A 19,984-nucleotide genomic window follows, 5' to 3' on the forward strand; every position below is an offset into this window, starting at 1 on the left:
GAGTTTTAGGGAAAGAAAATTCAGTTAGACAGTTGTTTTGGTAATCTACTTAAGACGATGCTTAGAGTTCTGGTTTGGGCAATAGAGAGGATAGCATTCTTTGTCATGAATTTAAAAACTCAGTAGGAAAAAAATTTGTGGGAAGATGATGGGATCAGCTTGGAGCAATCAGACTATGATGTGCCTGTTAGATAAGTATGAAGAATATCTATGTAGAGATGGCTGAATATATCTGGAATTTTCCATCTGGCCTAAACAAACTTGGAAATGATCATTTAAAAGGTGGTTACTGAGACTTAGGGGTAAATGTATGCAGGAGAAGTATTTCAATTTACTTTATGCAAAAAAGCTATGTGACTTGCAAGCCATGAGAAAGAACTGTGGTTTTAATCACTAACAGTGACATAAAACATAATTTTCAATCTACTTAAAAATAATGATAGCCTTAATAAATAAAATAATAAAGGTCACCAATAGTTATTTTTTATATCAAGTAGTTTAGTTCAATTTATCTAACACATATTTATTAAACAGCTTTCCCAACTTGCATTGCTATCATTAAGTGGTGGTATTACAAGGGAAATGTCACTCATATTTCAATAGCCAAGGAGAACTGCATTCAAAACAAAATGCTTTATTGTACATAAGAGATTTATAGTATCAGATTGGCAGAATACAAATATCAATTTAATTGCAATAAAAATAATGGGTTTTAGGGGGATATACCTGAGGAAGAAAATCTCTTTAGGTTATTTTGAGTGGTTTTAAAATAACTGATATGTTTGGATTTACATTTCATACAGGCGCTCTGCAATAAGGTAAGTGCAGTCAAGTATGGCAAGTCTGGATAGGGAAACAAGAATGAAGAGATAAAGGCGCCTGCAGTGTGCAGGTGTGTGAACGTGCTTTGGCTCTCTGGTAAAATGTCAGAACGAGTTTATGGCTCTTCTTTGACTACATTCAGCCTGTCTGGTAAATTTGTCCAGATTGTGTATGCTTCGGCTGCGTAGCTGGAGGAAGCCCTTCAGTGCGAATTAAAGCTGAAAATGAGGTGGCATCAGCAACTGAGAAGGAACAGAAATCCATTTTGTATGATGAGTGATGTGCACATAAACATATAGGCTTGGTGTAGAGTGGCATGGACCCAGGCTACAGAGTGCTTGTGCACAGAGCTGGAAAGCTAGCTCAGCAATATTATCTTGTTTACCGACAACCCATTCCCACAGCTCAGCTGGTATAGAGTTGCTTCTGTGAAGCAAGAATATACCCAGTCAGGTGGTGTTTGTCCATCTGGGGTTTCTTTACTAACTTGTGGTTGGAATGAGGAGCCACTATTTTTTTTTTCAGTCAGATCCATCTGGAGCTTACTTTGCCTGGGAAACCACAGCAATAGGACGGACCTATGTGAATGGGAAAACATTCCTTGAGAAGAGCTCAAACGAAGATCTAGACTTGAAGATGCTATTAATACAGTCATATAAACCCTAAAGGAAAGCTCTGAAGCACGAATGAAGACTATAACAGAAGTTGGAATCCGCAAAGAAGCTGGATTTAGGAGGCTTACTCCAACTGAAGTTAAGGATTACTTGACTGCCATAGTATAATAAAGGCAATGACTGAAAAATCCGGAATTTCAGTTAATCTCTATCCTTAAACATATTTACAGTATGTTTTGTTTGCAAAATGTTGCATATTTATTTCTACATGATTTAATGGACCAATGTTTATAAAATGCCATAAATAATAGTAAACTGCTAAATACTCCCCAAAAAATTAAGAGATAAAATAATGCCATGTGCCCTAGCCGGTTTGGCTCAGTGGATAGAGCATCGGCCTGTGGACTGAAGGGTCCCAGGTTCGATTCCAGTCAAGGGCATATACCTTGGTTGCAGGCACATCCCCTACAGGCAGCTGATCGATGTTTCTCTCTCATCGATGTTTCTAACTATCTCTCTCCCTTCCTCTCTGTAAAAAATCAATAAAATATATTTTAAAAATAAAATAATAAAATAATATGGAATGTCAACTGGAATTGGAAAAAAAATTTTAAAAATAATACCATGTAATTGCAATTATCAAGAAATACTATATTAAAAATAAAATCATGTATAAGAGAAATATCTATAAGGGTCACACTGGTTTCTCCTTTGGCTATATGAAAAATGAAGAAATAAAAGTGCAGCCTATATTAAAGAGCACGACCATGACTGTTTTTTAAACATTATTTGTTTATGATTCCTGTGGGACTTTCAAAGGAAAAGAAAAGCAAGAAAACAGATATGTCTAATTTTAAAGAGATATCTCATGAACAAACTATAAATATTGTGGTCTTCAGAATAAACATGTCTGGTAAATTATGAGATTGGATTTCTGTGCTGGAGATTCTGTAATATGCTAAAGATTTGTTCTGTGAAAATCAGCACAGTGAGAATAAGATGGTTTTCTCACATTTCAGTGCTTTCTGAACTATTTCCAATTGAAGTGGATTAAATTCTTCAAACTATCTGATTACATTCATTGAAAACCCATAATAAATATTACCTTCGTCAATGAGATCTTAAGAATATAAAGAATTTGTTTTATTTACTTATGCATGAGATGAAAATTATGAGATTAGAAATGAAATAGCAAACACTCTCAATGAAAATTTTTAAAAAATTTTAAAAAAGAGAGGTTCAAAATAAAATTTAGTAAATTTCTACATTTATGTATAAGATTTAAAATGTAAAACTACAGTAATTTCTATGCTATTTTTATTAGATATACTAAAATATTAAACATGACTATTGCATGAATATTCATAAATGTCCAACCAATATATTTAGGTTATAAAGAAATGCTGATTTCCTCTTTTGAGGAAGACTAGACAAGTCAAAGAAAATAAATCATAATCAAAATAATTGTATATGCCTGTTGTAATTAAAAATATTAACTTTTATTTATGCTTAGTTACCAAATAAAAATATACATAAAATTTCAAACTCAATTGCTCAGCTAAAAATGTAGATGTTCAAAGAATGTCACTAATAATAGGCTCATAAATCTATAACCCTCTCATCCACTTTAATAATATAAAATGGTTTAAACAGACTTTGGGTGGAGAGTTCTTTGTAGAAATTTATTCTTGTACTATGAACCTCAATTGCCTCTGCCCCTCCCTATCTAGTAAAAGAGGAACACCTGATTAGCTTCATGTCATCTGAGTGATGGATAATTCTATGGAGCTAGGTGAGAAGTGTTAGATGAGTTTTCTATCAGTGGGAAAATGACATGATGATGCCTGACTCAGAACTCAAAAAGATAAAGAGGCCCTTGGAAGCACAATACTAGTAAAGCCTACATTGGAATGACCTTACACCCCTGGAGTGTGCATGGTAGAGGGGATGAATGCTTCCCATGGAAGTACGGGTAGGGAGGTCATTAGAGAGAGAGCAGCCCTAGAAACATAAATTCTTGTCATGAAAAATTTTGCCAGTGGGCAGGAAGACTGAGAGAGAAACAAAAGTTAACGGATGGCGAATTGGAAATGATTGGTGGACAAAAATGATCATTACTTTTGTTGAGAGAGACATTAAAAGAAGCTTAGCAGCAAACCTCTGAAGAAGCCAGGAAAATGCCCAATTTGGAGTCATTAAAATTAATGGCTCTGGCCAAAGGTTCTGAGTTCTTTTCTTTCTTTCCTTCTTTCTTTCTTCCCTTCTTTCTTCCTTTCTTTCCTTCTTTCTTTCTTCCCTTCTTTCTTTCTTCCTTTCTTTCTTTCTTTCTTTCTTTCTTTCTTTCTTTCTTTCTTTCTTTCTTTCTTTCTTTTTCTTTATTGTTGACACTATCACAGATGTCCTCTTTTACCCCTCTTTGTCCACTCCACCCAGTCCCCACCCCTTTACTCTGGCCACCACCGCAATGTTCTCTGTGTCTATGGGTTATGCATATATGTTCCTCAAACATTTTGATTTCTGACTTTCAAAAAATTTTAAAAAAGATTCAAGGTAACTATGGGACCCTCTAAGAGTCAAGACTGAGCTGAACAGACATGACCATTCCTAACTTTACATTTAGAGGCAGAGGAAAAATATACTACTAAATAAGTTTAAGAAAGACATTGGTGACAAAGAGAGAGAAAAGGCAGGAAAGAGAGGAGAAAAATGAAATTGCAGCTACTATGAATTATGTCTTTTCAATATACTGTTATATATATAAGTACACATACATATACCTATGAAAAGAATCAAAGTAAAATGTGCTTAGGAATATATATATTATTTCTTATCTTCAAGTATATTAAGAAGAACTTTATTGTATCTATTTTCTTGAGAATGATTGAACAAATAATAAAAAAAATTCAAGTACAGACTTGACATAGGTATAATGTGTGTCAAACATAATAAGATGTAAACCAACTAAGTAAAAATTAGTCCCTAAAAATCATACAGAATCAATGATCTGCTTTTCCTGAACCATCAACACTCTGATTAAATGGTTTTTCACCACATGAAGCCCTTGAATATGATAATATCATCAGTTACCATTCGAAGCTAAATGTTAATACTATCAGACTCATAAAAAAGTTTTCTTACTTTTATAAAAGGTGTTTTTAAAATATAAATAAATTCAGAAGTTAATTTCTAAAAATAATATTGGTTTACTACTAAAGACCTGTTTTTCAAGTGAAGTATTTTCTAAATGTTCAAATTTAGGCTATTATAGATAACCTAAATATAATTAAGAGTATAAAACAAGTAAATAGTTTTTTCTCCCTTATTTTACAATAAGCAATAGCAATACTTAAATAACTATTTATAAATGCTGAGTTTCATTGGAAAAGCAATAGTTTGTTTCATACAAATCAATAAAAAATAAATAAGAATCCTGGAGATAGTATACTATAAAAATATATAATCAAGAAATGCCAAAAACACAATATATATTTTGGCACTACCATCTCTAGATATATTTTATTCATCTAATAGTTAATTGATTAACTAATTAGCCAACAAATATTTTGTTAAATATACATTTTTATTGATTTCAGAGAGGAAGGGAGGGGGAGAGAAAGATAGAAACATCGATGATGAGAGAGAATCATTGATCTGCTGCCTCCTGCATGCCCCCTACTGGGGCTAGAGCCAGAAACCCAGTCAGGTGCCCTTGACCAGAATCGAACATGGGACCCTTCAGTCCGCAGGCCGACACTCTATCTGCTGAGCCAAACTGGCTAGGGCAACAAATATTAAAGCATGCTTATACCAGGCACAGGTAGAGCAAAATAATGAGCAAAACACAAAAACTTCTTGCCTTCCTAGTGTTCACAATCTAACTAGAGAAACAGACAAATATCCATATAATTGTTTTATTATTAAATTTATTGGGGTGACATTGGTTAATAAAGTGATATAGGTTTCAAGTGTTCAATTCTGTGATACATGATCTGTACATTGCATTCTGTACTCACCACCCAAAGTCATATTAAAAAATACATTTAAGGGAGAACCAAGATGGCGGCATAAGGTATAAACCTGTGTGTGCTGCACCCCACAACAACATCGAAACTACAACCATAAGACAAAACAGCTATCATCCAGAACCACGGGAAAGCTGACCGAGTGGAAGTTCTACAACTAGAAGGAAAGAAGCACATTGAGACCAGGTAGAAGGTGCAGAGGCGCCAAGTACAGAGGTACAAAGGCACGTGCGAGGCGGGCTGCACCTGGATGCGTAGTTTTTTTCAATTGGAAGGAGATACAAGCTCTCGAATGCACTGAGCTCGTTTAAGGCAAGATTCTGGGGTCCCAGGCTCCTACAGGGAGAAACTGGACTGTCTTGCAGCGGTTTGGAAAGTGAGGGTGGCTTTCTCACAGAGCTGCTTGCAGGGATCATTGTTGCTGTGGGGGGGCGGGTCTGCAGAGATGCGGAGTAGCAGAGACGCGGAGTCACGGAGACGCTGACAACAGCCATTGCTGTTTGCTCCACCCTGGTGATTCTCTGAGACCTGCCCCACTCAAATTACATCCCTTCCCAAGCTGTGCTCAATGGCACAAAGGAACCACCTCGGCTTTTGCAGCCTAATTTAACTGCAGCTGGGTCAGAGAACTCCAAAACTTCCAAATCCCGAACAAAGAGGAGAAACCTGCTGATATCGCTGTAGCTCCTACTGGGTGGACTCACACAGTGGTTGACTTAGAGATCCAGGAGCAGGGTACACCTGGTCAGATACCAGATTTCAACTCCTCACATCCATAAGGGACACACTCAAGAGGCAGACTCAGTGAGCACCAAAGCCCCACTGAAGCAAGTCCTGTCCCATAAGGGTGTCTCCAGCACAGCACTTCTTCTTATAGACACAGTGGGTCCTCACAGTCAGCCAAAAATGCGAAGACAAAGAAACATGTCACAAATGAAAGAAATGGAGGAAAGCAAACTAATGGAGGACATAGAGTTCAGAACCGCAGTTATAAGATTACTCAAGAATCTTCTACAAACCTCCGAGGAAGTTAGTGAGACCTTCAAGGATTTAATGAGAATGCCAAAAAAATGGAAAAGGACCAGTCAGAAATTAAACATACACTGACTGAAATAAAGAATAATATACAGAGATCCAACAGCAGATGAGAGGATCCCAAGAATCAAGTCAAAGATTTGAAATATGAAGAAACAAAAAACACCCATCCGGAAAAGCAAAACGAAAAAAGAATCCAAAAATATGAAGATAGTGTAAGGAGCCTCTGGGACAACTTCAAATGTACCAACATCCGAATTATCGGGGTGCCAGAAGAAGAGAGAGAGCAAGATACTGAAAGCCTATTAGAAGAAATCATGACAGAAAACTTCCCCTACCTGATGAAAGAAATAGACTTACAAGTCCAGGAAGTGAAGAGAACCCCAAACAAGAGGAATCCAAAGAGGACCACACCAAGACACATCATAATTAAAATGCCAAGAGCAAAAACAAAGAGAAAATCTTAAAAGCATCAAGAGAAAAAACAGTTAGTTACCTACAAGAGAGTACCCATATGACTGTCAGCTGATTTCTCAACAGAAACCATGCAGGCCAGAAGGGAGTGGCAAGAAATATCCAAAGTGATGAATAGCAAGAACCTACAACCAAGATTACTCTACCCAGAAAAGCTATCATTCAGAATTGAAGGTCAGATAAAGAGCTTCACAGATAAGAAAAAGCTAAAGGAGTTCATCACCACCAAACCAGTATTATATGAAATGCTGAAGGATATTCTTTAAGAAGAAGAAGAAGAAAAAGGTAAAGATAAAATCTATGAACAATAAAGTGACAACAAATAAATACCTATCAACAAGTGAACCTAAAAATTAAATCAGAATAAATTAATGAATATAATAGAAGCAGGGGTGTAGAAAGGGAGTGAACTGACAATTCTTCGGGGGAAGGGGGTGTGGAGGGTGCGGGAAGAGATTGGACAAAAATCTTACACCTATGGATGAGGACAGTGGCAGGGGGTAAGGGCATGGGGTGGGTGGGAACCAGGTGGAGGGGAGCTATGGGGGGAAAAACGAGGAACATCTGTAATAATCTGAACAATAAAGATGTATTAATTTAAAAAATAAAATAAAATACACTTAAATTTGTATGCAAGAAAGATATAGGATTTAATGAGAACGAATGACATTAGAACTTATATAACCTGGATGTAAGTATAATTTCTTGTAAAGTTGTCTTTGAGTTGATGTTTGAAATATGAGTACAGTTTAGCAAGTTAGCAGGATATTGAAAGTGAAGGGAAAACAGTGCACATGTACAGGTTCATGTTTACAGAGCCTTGGTACAAAACAGACAAGGACCAAAATAGCTCCCCATATTCCCAACTCTTGAAACAACATGATAAAAAATAAATAAATGTAGGCTATCAAAAATATCTGTCATTCATAAATAAAAAAATAAAAATGTATAAGAAATCACTTTTGTATAAATAGAGAATACTGATTAAACATATTGACTTTTTCTAAGAAGAATAATGCTAAAAATATATATTTTATTTGAGTGCATTCTAAATGGAAGAGAAAACTGATTATTTATAGGTTATTTTAGTTTGTAGTATTTTTTGCTAGAATTCTGTAAAAACTAAACAGCATGAACTAATTACATAATCCATCTCTGTCCTTTCTACAATATCCAATTTTAGAATGATATCTGAATAAGCTGTGGTAGGAATTTCCAATGTCTAATTTGTTGATTAGTTATAGATTGATTCATAAAGGACAAAAAATAAAATAAAAGGCAAATTTATGCAGTATGGTACATGTAGATTCTCAATAGACAACTAACTAAAAGCACATAAAAAAACTATTGGTACACTAATTGAGATATTGTGTATTCAAATCTGTATACATTATAATACATTTGTAAAACTTTTTTAGACAATTATTGAATTCCTTTCTCTCTTCTAGTGGCTGTACTAAATTTTGAATGCATAGTTTTTCAAGACCTAAAACTTATAAAAGAAATCCAACTATCAATGCACACAGGGATTGGCAAAATTAGGTTTACAATTGTGAGTTACATTCTTTTAAGTTAATAAAATTATTGTAATAATCATGAGCTATATGTCTTTTTCCATACTATAACTGTAAAACTATATTTGCCCACCCCAGTATATTGAAAATAAAAGTTATTCGGGCAAGTTATTTGAAATACACTAAATGCTGGTTACTGATAAGCATGCTGAACAAGCCAACAGATGAGTAACAAAATAGAAATTTAAAAAAAAAAGTTTAGATCAAACAGAGAGAGGAGTGAAGGGTAGAGGATTTTGCAGAAAAGCAGAAGTTCCAACTTGAGCACCAGAATGGAGACTTTACGGTGTCTGTACAAATTTAGAATTCATGCTTTTTATTCTCAATGCCATCCTATTATGGGATTAAGTAATGTAATTTATATAGATTAAAAAATTGTAAAAAAGAAATACTTGGACTTTTTCATGTATAAAATTTTCAATTTTATCACCTATTTTTTGCTTATTGAAAACATGACTCATGAAGTATATCTTTTATTTATACAAAGTAAAAATAATAAGTTGGTCCGATGGTTGTAGGTTATTGTTAAGCTGATTAACATTGTTAAGCTGATTAACAAAGTAAAAATAATAATTATTTGAATCTTTTTAAATATCAATGCCAAATTTCTTTCTTTGAAATGTGTTTACTGGATAGGATGTTTAGAAATAATTTTAAATATTATTTAATCATGTATTTTGCTATCACTGTGAGCACTTAACTTAAAAACATAATGAGTATAGAGTATAAATAAATTAGGCCTTAATTATTTTTCAGAGTTCATTCAGGGAAAGAGAGACACTAAATATTATAGAACTAGAGGCCCAGTTTATGAAATTTGTGCATAAGATGGGTCCCTCAGCCGGGCCTGAAACATCTCCAATCAGGGATCCCTCAGGGAATGTCTGACTACCTCTTGCAATCTGGGACCACTGGCTCCTAACTGCTCACCTGCCTGCCTGCCTGATCGCCCCTGACCCCTCTGCCTGCCTGTCTGATTGCCCCTAAAGCTCCCCTACTGGCCTGATCACCCCTAACTGCTCCCCTGCTGGCCTGATCACCCCTGACCCCTCTGCCTGCCTGTCTGGTAGCCCCTGACCCCTCTGCCTGCCTGTCTGATAGCCCCTAACCACCTCTGCCTACCTAATCATCCCTAACTGCCTGCCTGCCTGATTGCCCCTAAAGCTCCCCTGCTGGCCTGATCGTCCTTCATCGCCAATGCTTCACCACGCAGCCAGGACCCAGGATTTCCTCCTCCAGCCAGTTTCAGGCACCTGGGACATGGGCTTCCCTCCCTCTGCTGGCCGCAGGTACCCAGGACCTGGGCCAGCTTTGCCCAGGCCAGCCGCAGCCGCAGGGGGCCATAGGTGGGTGGCTTCACCCAGGCCACAGCCACAGGCTCCCAGGACCATGGGGTGGGCAGCTTGTCCCTCTCCCTGGCCACAGGCACAGGCACAGCCCCTGGCATCCTGGACCACAGGGCAGGTGGCTTGTCCCTCTCCCGGACCACAGCCTGGATAGTCCTCATTCCTCTCTTGTGAGCTCATTTGTGCCTGGCTGATCTGCATTCCTCTCTCTGTGTTGAGTGTCTGAGCCATTAAGGTGTGAGGGCGTGAGGGCATGATGACCATTTGCATATTAGCTCTTTATTATATAGGATAAGGGGTTTATTACAGGAATTAAGCCTGACATACATGAGGGAGATAAGGAAGTGAAGGTTCAGAAGGGGAAGCTAGAAGCCAAGTGAAAGACACACTAGTTAATCCTGTTGGAGCCCTGATGTGAGCTGACATGGAAATATGAGAAACAAGTGGCCTATGTGACTTTATGAGCCCTCTTTCAAAGACAAAATTCACATTCTTGATTGTAGGCAGGGTATTCATATAATGTAAAGCAGAAATATGATTCTCTTATTCTTTATTTAGAAGTTAAATATGGTTTAAAAGGTGTGCATGCATTAACAAATTTACCAAGAGGCTGTTTGCTGAATTGCTTTTTGTTAACGTAATTAAGGTGGCAAGTATATCTCCCAGAATCTTTTCTTTATATGATTCTTGCCTGGTATTGGCCAAAAGCAGAATTTCTGTGATATTTTAGAGGAGGAAATGAGGGCGCACCAATTACTCTTTGAAAGTCTATGAACATGATGATGGATAGACACAAAGATGCCTAATAAATCTAGCTTGTCTTTGATCTTCTCCATTCTCCATCCAGCTCTTTTTTCCAAATCTGAACTTGTGGACCAAGAGTGAATTCAGGCCCACAAAGAATTTTTTAATCTATCTTCACAAAAAATGGTACTTCAGAGAGGGCACAGCTTTATGGACATTTCTCCACAAAATTGAGTAATTACTTAAGCAAACAAATGACTGAGGTGTTTTTACTTTAACATAAATAATAAATGCATAAATAAAAATATATGCATTTTCCACATTATTCTATGCCTGGGAAAATAGATGGAAACTTAGGTCAAAACAAAACAAAACAATTATAGATAAAATAAATTATTTTTCCTTAGCACCTCTGAATTATATGACAAATGAACTTGTGACCCTAATACAAGAATGAATATAACCAAGAAATGTAATAAAGTGTCATACCAAATAGTAACCAGTTTTATGTAAGATAAAATAAAATACTACATATAATCCAAAATATTAATAATAAAAGAAATTAATAAAATCATCAGGAGAAAGTTTGAATAGTCATTTGTTAAAATGTAATACCTATTCTTTACATATGACATAGAAAACATTATTTAAATTTGTGGCCTAAACTCAATTTGGAAAATTACTCAATGGCATCACTAGAAATTAATGCTTTTTATTATTATAAATAGAAAGTTTCTGTGTAATTTATAGATGATGACAAGTTTACAAAGTTAAGGATTTCATGGCAGAATAAATAATCAAAATGTTACCATTGGAGTTTTTTATAAGAGAGATTAGAAAGGAAAAATGCAACATGAATATTCTAGAATCCACTGATATCATACATCTAAGAAAAATGTAAGAAAAAAGACAGAATGATATACATATGTGTGACAAAAGGAAATCCACTGTGAAGGAAAAAGAATGTGTGCTGGTGAAACAGGAATTTGGGGGGTAAAATATAACAGGTTTAGGAAATATTAGAAACTTTGGAAATTAGGGGGACCATGGAGGAAGCACAGGGCTGCAGAGCAGCAGAAAGTATATTTCCATAGAATGGGGGAGCTGGAAAGCTACAACAGGTACATTTCCATAGAATGAGGGGCTGGGAACAGCAAAAAGCCTATATTTACAAAATAAAGGGAAGGAAGCCCTTCATCCAGAAGGAGAAGAAAGCCCAAAGGGAATAGGAAAACAATAAGCCAGGAGTTACTATAGTAGCCAGTCTAAGGGAATAGTGACCAATCAGAGGGGATATCAAGGCACCAGGATCTGCAGCCTTTATAAGCCATAGGGAAAAGGAACCCGTTTCCCCTTCCCTACTTGGGAGTCCATTCTGTGGGGCTCTTCCTCTCTCCCCATGTGGGAGTCTGTACTTGTTCTTCAATAAATCTCCACCATTGCTATACCACTTTCTGTTTGTGGATTCATTCTTCGATTCCAGCAAAGATTCTGGATTCCAGTCCAAAAATTCCATATCACTGGTCTGAAGCAAAGCTGTACCTCACTACTATAAGAAATACCTGATCCATAAAAAGCCTAATTCAAAGGTAAATAACAATAATAATAATGATAATATCAAAAATTAAATTGTAATAAAAATCTTACAAATAATAAAAGGAAGCAAAAGGAAAGAAGAGGAAGTAACTGATGACAATTAATAAAACTTAAGAGAACAAATGAAAATTATGAACAAACTGATAATTTATTTTAAAAAGTTAATGAGAGCTACTATAAAACAGGACTTGAATCAATGATGCAAATACTCAGTGAAAATTTACTATTATTACCAAATTAAAACATTTTTAATAAATCTACTAGGGCTTGTTAAAAAGTGTACAAAAGAAAATTAAAATCATTGTAAGAGTAATCAAATATAACATTCAAAAGTAACAGAATCAAAAGAGAGAATCAGAAGGTAGAGAAAACGGATTCAAATAAAATAAAACTAAATATAAGGCAAATAAAATGAAACTAAACAGAAAGTTAATAATAACTGGAAAAGAAAGGTCAAATATGGAGGACACTACAAATAATTCATCTTATTTTACCTTTTGAATAGTATGTTCATGAAGAGAATGGAATAATGGGAAATAATGTGCTTATCATCAATCCATACATCATTTTACCTAAATAAATGTATATATGTGTGTGTGTTTCAGAAATATATTAGGAAGTTTTGTGTGTTTTTTTAAGAGACTTCAAAATATAGATTGGCCAGACCTGGCTCTGATGTTGAAATTTCATCTTATCCTGAGATGGCACATATGAGATGGCTTGGGAGTCTGGGTCACAGATAACCTGTCACTGATGGATAAAACTCACCTTCTAACACAGTATGTTGCTTTCAAATCAGCAGAGAAGTCATAGTCTAAATCATATATATGATTATTTCTCAGTTCATAAACAATATGTGAAATAGGGGTACTTTTCCTGGAGAATCACTGATACAAGGAGCATGTGTTATATAACCTTATCTATAGAAACAAATGACCTTGTGTGTAAAGCTGACAAAAGTTGGCTCTCAATCACCTGAAAGATATCAACCAAGGTAGAAATATGTGGCCATGTTGAATTTTCCCTCTGTCCTAGAAGAAAAAGAAGAGCAATGCCATAACATAATAATGATGGGTTTTCTTTAACTTAAATTTTTGTTGCATTCTGCTGAAGAATTTTAATCCTAGATTATATAATAACTAGAGGCCTGGTGCACAAAAATTTGTGCACTCGGGCGGGGGGGGAGGCCCTCAGCCCGGCCTATGCCCTCTTGCAGTCTGAGACCCCTCAGAGGATGTCCACCTGCTGGCTTAGGCCCCCTCCCTGGGGAACTGGGCCCAAGCTGGCAGTCAGACATCCCTCTGGCAGCCCGGCAGCCCTCGGGGGATATCTACTTGCCAGCAGGGAACAGGCCTAAGCTGCAGTTGGACATCCTTAGCGCTGCTGAGGAGGCGGGAGAGGCTCCCACCACCACCGCTGTACTGGCAGCCATCAGCCTGGCTTGTGGCTGAGAAGAGCTCCCCCTGTGAGAGTGCACAGACCACCAGCAGGCAGCTCCTGCATTAAGCGTCTGCCCCCTGGTGGTGAGTGTGTGTCATAGTGACCAGTCATTCCCAGTCGTTCTGCTGTTAGGGTCAATTTGCATATTACCCTTTTATTATATAGGATATAGGCCAGGTGCACAGGTGGGGGCCAGCTGGTTTGCCCTGAAGGGTGTCCCAGATCAGGGTGGGGGTCATGCTGGGGTGCCTGGCCAGCCTGGGTGAGGAGCTGATGGGTGTTTGCAGGCTGGTCACACCCCCTTCAGGGTGGAGGGGTCCCCACTGGGATGCCTGGCCAGTCTGGGTGAGGAGTTGAGGGCCATTTTCAGGCTGGCCACGCCCCCCCCCAGCAACGGAAGCTTCCAGCCTCTCCTTCTTTTTTCTTTTTTAATTCTGGGATTTATTTACCTTCTATAATTGAAACTTTATAGCCTTGAGAGGAGCTCAGAGCCAGCCAGGGTGGGTGGGAGGAAAGCTTGGCTTCCTCCATCGCCAGGGGCAACCCACTGCTGCTTGCTCCAGCTCCGTGGCCACGGCCGGCTGAACGCAGGTATCTGGGGTTTATTTTCTATCTATAATTGAAACCTTGTTGCTTTGAGTGGAGCTCAGAGCCGGCTGCAGCAGCTGGGAAGCTTGGCTTCCTCCATCATTGGGGCAACCAAGCCTCCTACTTGCTCCACCTCCATGGCTGCCGGCAGCCATCTTGGTTGGGTTATTTTGCATATAGTTGCTCTGATTGGCTGGTGGGCATGTCTTAAGGTGTAGCAAAGGTATGGTCAATTTGCATGTTTGTCTTTTATTAGTGTAGACTAGAGGCCCAGTGCACAAAATTCATGCACTGGGGGTGGGGAGGTGGGGAGGCCTCAGCCCAGCCTGTGCCCCTTGCAGTCTGGGAGCCTTTGCTCCTTACCGCCTGCCTGCTTGCTGCTCCTTAATGCTGCCACGAAGGCTCCCGCCACTGCCGCTGCACTCACCAGCCACTAGCCTGGCTTCTGGCTGAGCAGCGCTTCCCCTGTGGGAGCACACTCACCATCAGGGGGCAGCTCCTATGTTGAGCGTCTGCCCCCTGGTGGTCAGTTCATAGCGAACAGTCATTCCACTGTTTGGTTGATTTGCATATTAGGGTTTTATTATATAAGACAGGATATTGAATGTGAACTGTAAATAAAAAATAAAATTTAAGAAAGAACCAAATAAAATTTTAGAGCTGAAAATTTTTTAATATATATTTTTTTAATTCTCACTTGAAGATGTCTTTAAAATTGATTTTTAGAGACAGAAACATCCATGTGACAGAGAAATACCAGTAGGCTGCCTCTGCACCTGCTGACTCACCAGGATCTAACCTAAACCTAGTATGTGCCCTAACCTAGAATCCAACAGGAAATCCTTTGGTGTACAGGTTGAGACTCCAACCAATTGAGCCACCTGGCCAAGGCAGATCTGAAAAAAAAATTTAAATGTAATTCCAGGCCCTGGTCAGTGTGGATCAGTAGTTAGAGTGTCCTCCCACGCACAAAAGGGTCATGGGTTCGATTCCAGGTGAGGGCACATACACAGGTTGTGGGTTCCATCCCTGTCGGATTGCTTGGGCAACTGATCGATGTTTCTCTTTCTCTTTCTGTCTCCCTTCCTCTCTCTCTAGAATCAATAAAAATACATATCCTTAGAGGAGGACTTAAAAAGAAAAAAAATGCTGGTTTGGTTCAGTGGATAGTGCTTCTGCAGGCAGACTGAAGGGTACCGGGTTGGATTCTGATCAAGGGCACATACCTGGGTTGCCGGCTCAATCCCGGGCCCTGGTCGGGGATTCAGCAAGAGGCAACCAATTGATGTCTCTCACATTAGTTTCTGTCTTTCTCCCTCCCTTCCACTCTCTGTAAAGAAAGCAAAATCAATGCAAAAATGTCCTCAGGTGAAGATTAACCAAAACAAACACACACACACACACACACACACACACACACACACACCCATCCCCAGTGTGATTATTGAAGGAGCATATGAAGTATTTGTTGAACGAACGGGAAAGGATGGGACTTTGCTTTCTATTTTAGCAACTCTGCAAGCCAGAGGGTTTATTTTTTATTTTAATTTTTATTGATTGGTTATTTTAGAGAGAGGAAGGGAGCGAGAGAAGCACCAGTGTGTTGTTCCCCTTATTATGCTCTCTTTGGCTGCTTCTTGTCTGTGCCCTGACCAGGATCCAACCCACAACCTTGCAGTATCCGGAGGAGGTTCTAACCCACTGTGCTGCGCGCTGCCTGTCAGGGCCCCTCAACAAAACCCCTCTGGCTGCCCCAGCCCCTGCTGTGGGCCGGAGCTCCTGTGCCACAGCAAAGGTCTGGGTTCCATTCTGCCAGGGCACCTACTTAGGGGTTGATCCCCTGTTGGGGATGACTGCTGCTTAGGAAGTGATCCAGGACCATTGAGGTCCCTGTGCTCTAGTCATTCTGGGGGGAGCTGGGGTTCCATTGCCGACATGGCCAACTCTAATCTCTGCTACCCTGCTCCTCCATTGAGGACTTCAACTATGGCAGCTGCATGGCCTCCGCCGCCGGCGTACAGATGTACACATCTGTATGGGGAGGTCGCCCTTCCCCTGTTCACCAGGCCTGGCTGCTGCACAGTCGCCCGGGAGGCGGATTTCCAGGTTCCCAGGGGGCTCCGGAGGAAAGCACTTCGCTCCGCCTCCCTTCGGGGCTCCCGGGTCAGAGCAGATCGCCCATCCTGGGCAGGACTAGGCGGGGAGAGCCGCCCCAGGGAGGCCTCCTAGCTGGGTGCTGAGAAAATGAAACTGGAGCCCTTCCTCCTTGAATCCTGTCGTCTTCGGTGTAGAAGGGGACAGATGAAAGCCTCCGCAGCCTTACTGGGGCGTCTTTAAGTGAAGATGTTATTTTTTTTCGGTGACAATAAGTTTATTGTGTAATCAATATTGTGTAATCATTGCGATTACACAGTAACCTGCATTGAGTTATCTGATCAGATGCCTGTGCTTTAGGGCATGTGAACGCATTTTATTTTATTTGACACAGACTCACCACCCCTGACCTCCTGCTGCACACAGCCACGCCCACCTTCTCCAGCTGGTCTTATGCTCCGGCTGTCCTTACCCTGAGGGCAAATTTGCATATTCCTTCATTTTATATATATAGACTAAAGGCCCGTTGCAGGAAGATTCCTGCAAGAATAGGGCTTCGCTCCCATCTCTGCCATTCCTACCCCGCCTTTCTCTGCCGCTTATTTCCTATCCATCTCCGCTGAGTGTTATGAAGACCTGCTGTGTATAAAAACACCTTTGTGACCTTCAGGCCAACTTTAACACAGACATGAGGTTTTGTAAATTTAAGAGTCAAAGTGCCACTGCGGTTTCAGATATGAAGTAGTCCCATATGATACAAAGTTTCCAGCTGAATGGGATTCTCTCTTCAGTTGCCTCTGTTAGCATTGCATGTATTGTCTCCTGCAGGTTCTGTGGACCAAGGCTCATATTTCCTTCAGACTTTCATTTTAGTATGAGCCAAATGGGGGCACTTGCAGGGAATAATGAACCTATAGCAGTAAGACTGTGGGTTGCCAAAACTCTTGCTGGTGGGATATACACAGTCATCAACATGTTGCACTAAGCCTATCTTCTGTGTTAAGACAGGCTTAGTGCAGCATATCTTAAATAATCATACTTCCAGGCATAGCTCTCCATTGAGCACAACTAAGTAAAAGGATATATAATGCTTTAGATGTAATCAAATTTGTACTAGAAAACATATCTAGATTAATATGTAAGAATAATGTTTAAACATTGTTTTATAATTTTTATTTCTTTTGACTTGCATATAAAAAAAACCTTCAAAAATTTTATACCATGTATTCACTGTTTTTTGTTTTTTTTTTCAAAAAATTTTGAAACAACACTAGTGAGGGTAAAAGATATTGTTATAAGCTACACTAATTTATTTAACTGTGCATTTAAAGTAGAAAAGTAGTACATTTCAGCTCTGTGTGTTGAAATCTGAAGAACAAATGAAACGTTTCACTAATCATTGCTAGAAGATATGGCCAACAAATGCTCTGCTACTCATTCCATTAGCAGTACTGGAATTTACACATGAAATTAACCATACATTTATTCACTTGCTGAAAAAAAAGAGAACAGAACTCTATAGGGATAACACAAGGTCCACAATAGGAACATTGAAAACTTATTTAAGCTAATAAGTGAAAACAATGAGCCAAAGAATGATCTTCATTCAAGTAAACTGTGTGACATGAGCTACACAATATATTTGCTACATATGAACCACTTGATTTTAAAATCTCTAATATTGTGGCAAAAAAGTAACTTCTCACTCATTTACATATAAGTATGGCCTATTTACATTGGAAAACATACTAAATTTTAACAAAAAAACAAGGTGATATTTTCCCTGCTAGCTTTCATAATCAATTGTAATCAAGGGAATTAAAATTTCTCTTAAATTCATGTTAGTTGACAATTGGATATTGGAGCCTTAAATGGCAACCTACCAAACAAAACTGCCAATAGAGGTAGGTTTTATAGGGCAGAGTATACTAGAAAGCAATTTGTTATATTCGAAACCCCACCCTTAGTATTCCATTTTATCATAGGGAGAATATAAACATAGCACATATTAATGTTGAAGAATGACCTTCTATTTCTGAAATTATCTGTTAGAATCCAAGAAACAAATACAAGGGAAAACACATAGTTTTCCAAGAAGTTTATATTTCATAGTCAGACATTGTTGTTTTCTTCTATTTAATTATGTAAGTGGAAGGCCTTTGAAGCATTTAATAATCATTCATGGTTTCCTGCTTATATTTGGAGTAAAAATGAGGCTGTTGCATTGCACAACTTCAAGCTGAGTTTTTCATAGCACTGTCTACATGATTAGCAAACTCTGAAATGCATTACGCAGTCAGCTTGCCACATGCTGTGTGGCCTTGGACCCTGAAATGAAAGATGATGAATTCTTACTTTGTACCACAATGAATTTTTGTTCTTTCTCCTATGCTCTTCCCTTCTTTACGTAGATATGAGTTACTGACCTCTATCACTTCCCTTCTTACTAAAGAACTAACCTTAACATTTCTTGCAGGACAAGTCTGCTGACAATGTATTCCCTCTGTTATTTTGTCAGAAAAATCTCTATTTCTTTCTTATATCTTTACACCCATCATTTCTTTCCTCGGCTATATCAAGTCTCTTGAAGATCTCAGCAAAGGTTTTATTCATTTACGACACAGTGTTTTTACTTCTTGTGTTTTTTTTTCTTTCTATTTCCATCTCTGCTTTCATTACTCATCTTTTCTTAAATGTTGTCTACTCTGTTCACTAGAGCTCTTAATATACTCATCAGTTATTTTAAATTTCCAATCTTCTAATTTCAAAATCTGTGTCATATCTGAGTTCTGGCTTCTTAGGCTTGTTCAGTTTCTATAGATTGTAAACAAATAAACCTTCTAGCATGCTTTATATTTTTGTTAAAAGTTGGGCATGGTGTATGAGGTAATGGGAATTGAGGTAAATAAACCTTTAGAGAGGTATATTGACCTAAGAGTCAGACTGTTTTGTTTTTTAATATGTTTTTATGGCTTTTAGAGAGAGGGGAAGGGAGAAGAATAGAGAAATAGAAACATCAATGAGAGAGAAACTTCATCAATTGGCTGCCTCCTGCATACCCCCTACTGGAGATTAAGTCTGCAGCCCGGGCATGTGCCCTGACCCGGAATTGAATGAGTGACCTCTTGGTTCATGGGTTGATGCACAATCACTGAGCCACACCAGCTGGATGAGTCAGACTGTCTTAATCTTTGCTAAAGCTGTAGTTACTAGAGGCTTCAGATTCCTCTATTGTCCTTATGTAACAGGACAACCAAAGGATCCGGGTTCCCTGTCACCACTTGAGCCAATTAAGCAGAGACAGGGTTGAATCATATGTGAGTGTTTATTCCAATAATGCTGGCAGTGTGGGAGAGCGGTTGGTCACCCACAAAAATCTGCTCTGACCGCCCTTGACAGTTAGTTGGTTATTTACACACGATGGAGAAGATGGCTACATGCAGCTGTGAGCTACAAATATAACATACAAAGGGGAGGGTAGAGTCTACCATCTGGCCTTCAGGAGCTTAAAGTCTGATAGCAAGGTGGCTAATCTTCTACGATGTTCCAAACAGCTCAGCCCATTCCTGGGACTGGAGAATGGTGAGTGTTCCTGAGAAAACTCCTGGAGGGGGTCAGGGTCCAGGTGCAGCAAC

General features: G+C 38.7%; 1 pseudogene across 1 annotated transcript; it reads left to right on the forward strand.

Annotated features, from left to right (window-relative positions):
- Positions 1-923: 923 nt before the first annotated feature.
- LOC308513693 (proteasome subunit alpha type-2-like) lies at positions 924-1,604 on the forward strand (annotated as a pseudogene). Its single transcript has one exon. The product of its transcript is annotated as a proteasome subunit alpha type-2-like (transcript).
- Positions 1,605-19,984: the final 18,380 nt, after the last annotated feature.

This window comes from Myotis nattereri (assembly GCF_964212035.1).
Source record: "Myotis nattereri genome assembly, chromosome: 2".
Taxonomy (NCBI): domain Eukaryota; kingdom Metazoa; phylum Chordata; class Mammalia; order Chiroptera; family Vespertilionidae; genus Myotis; species Myotis nattereri.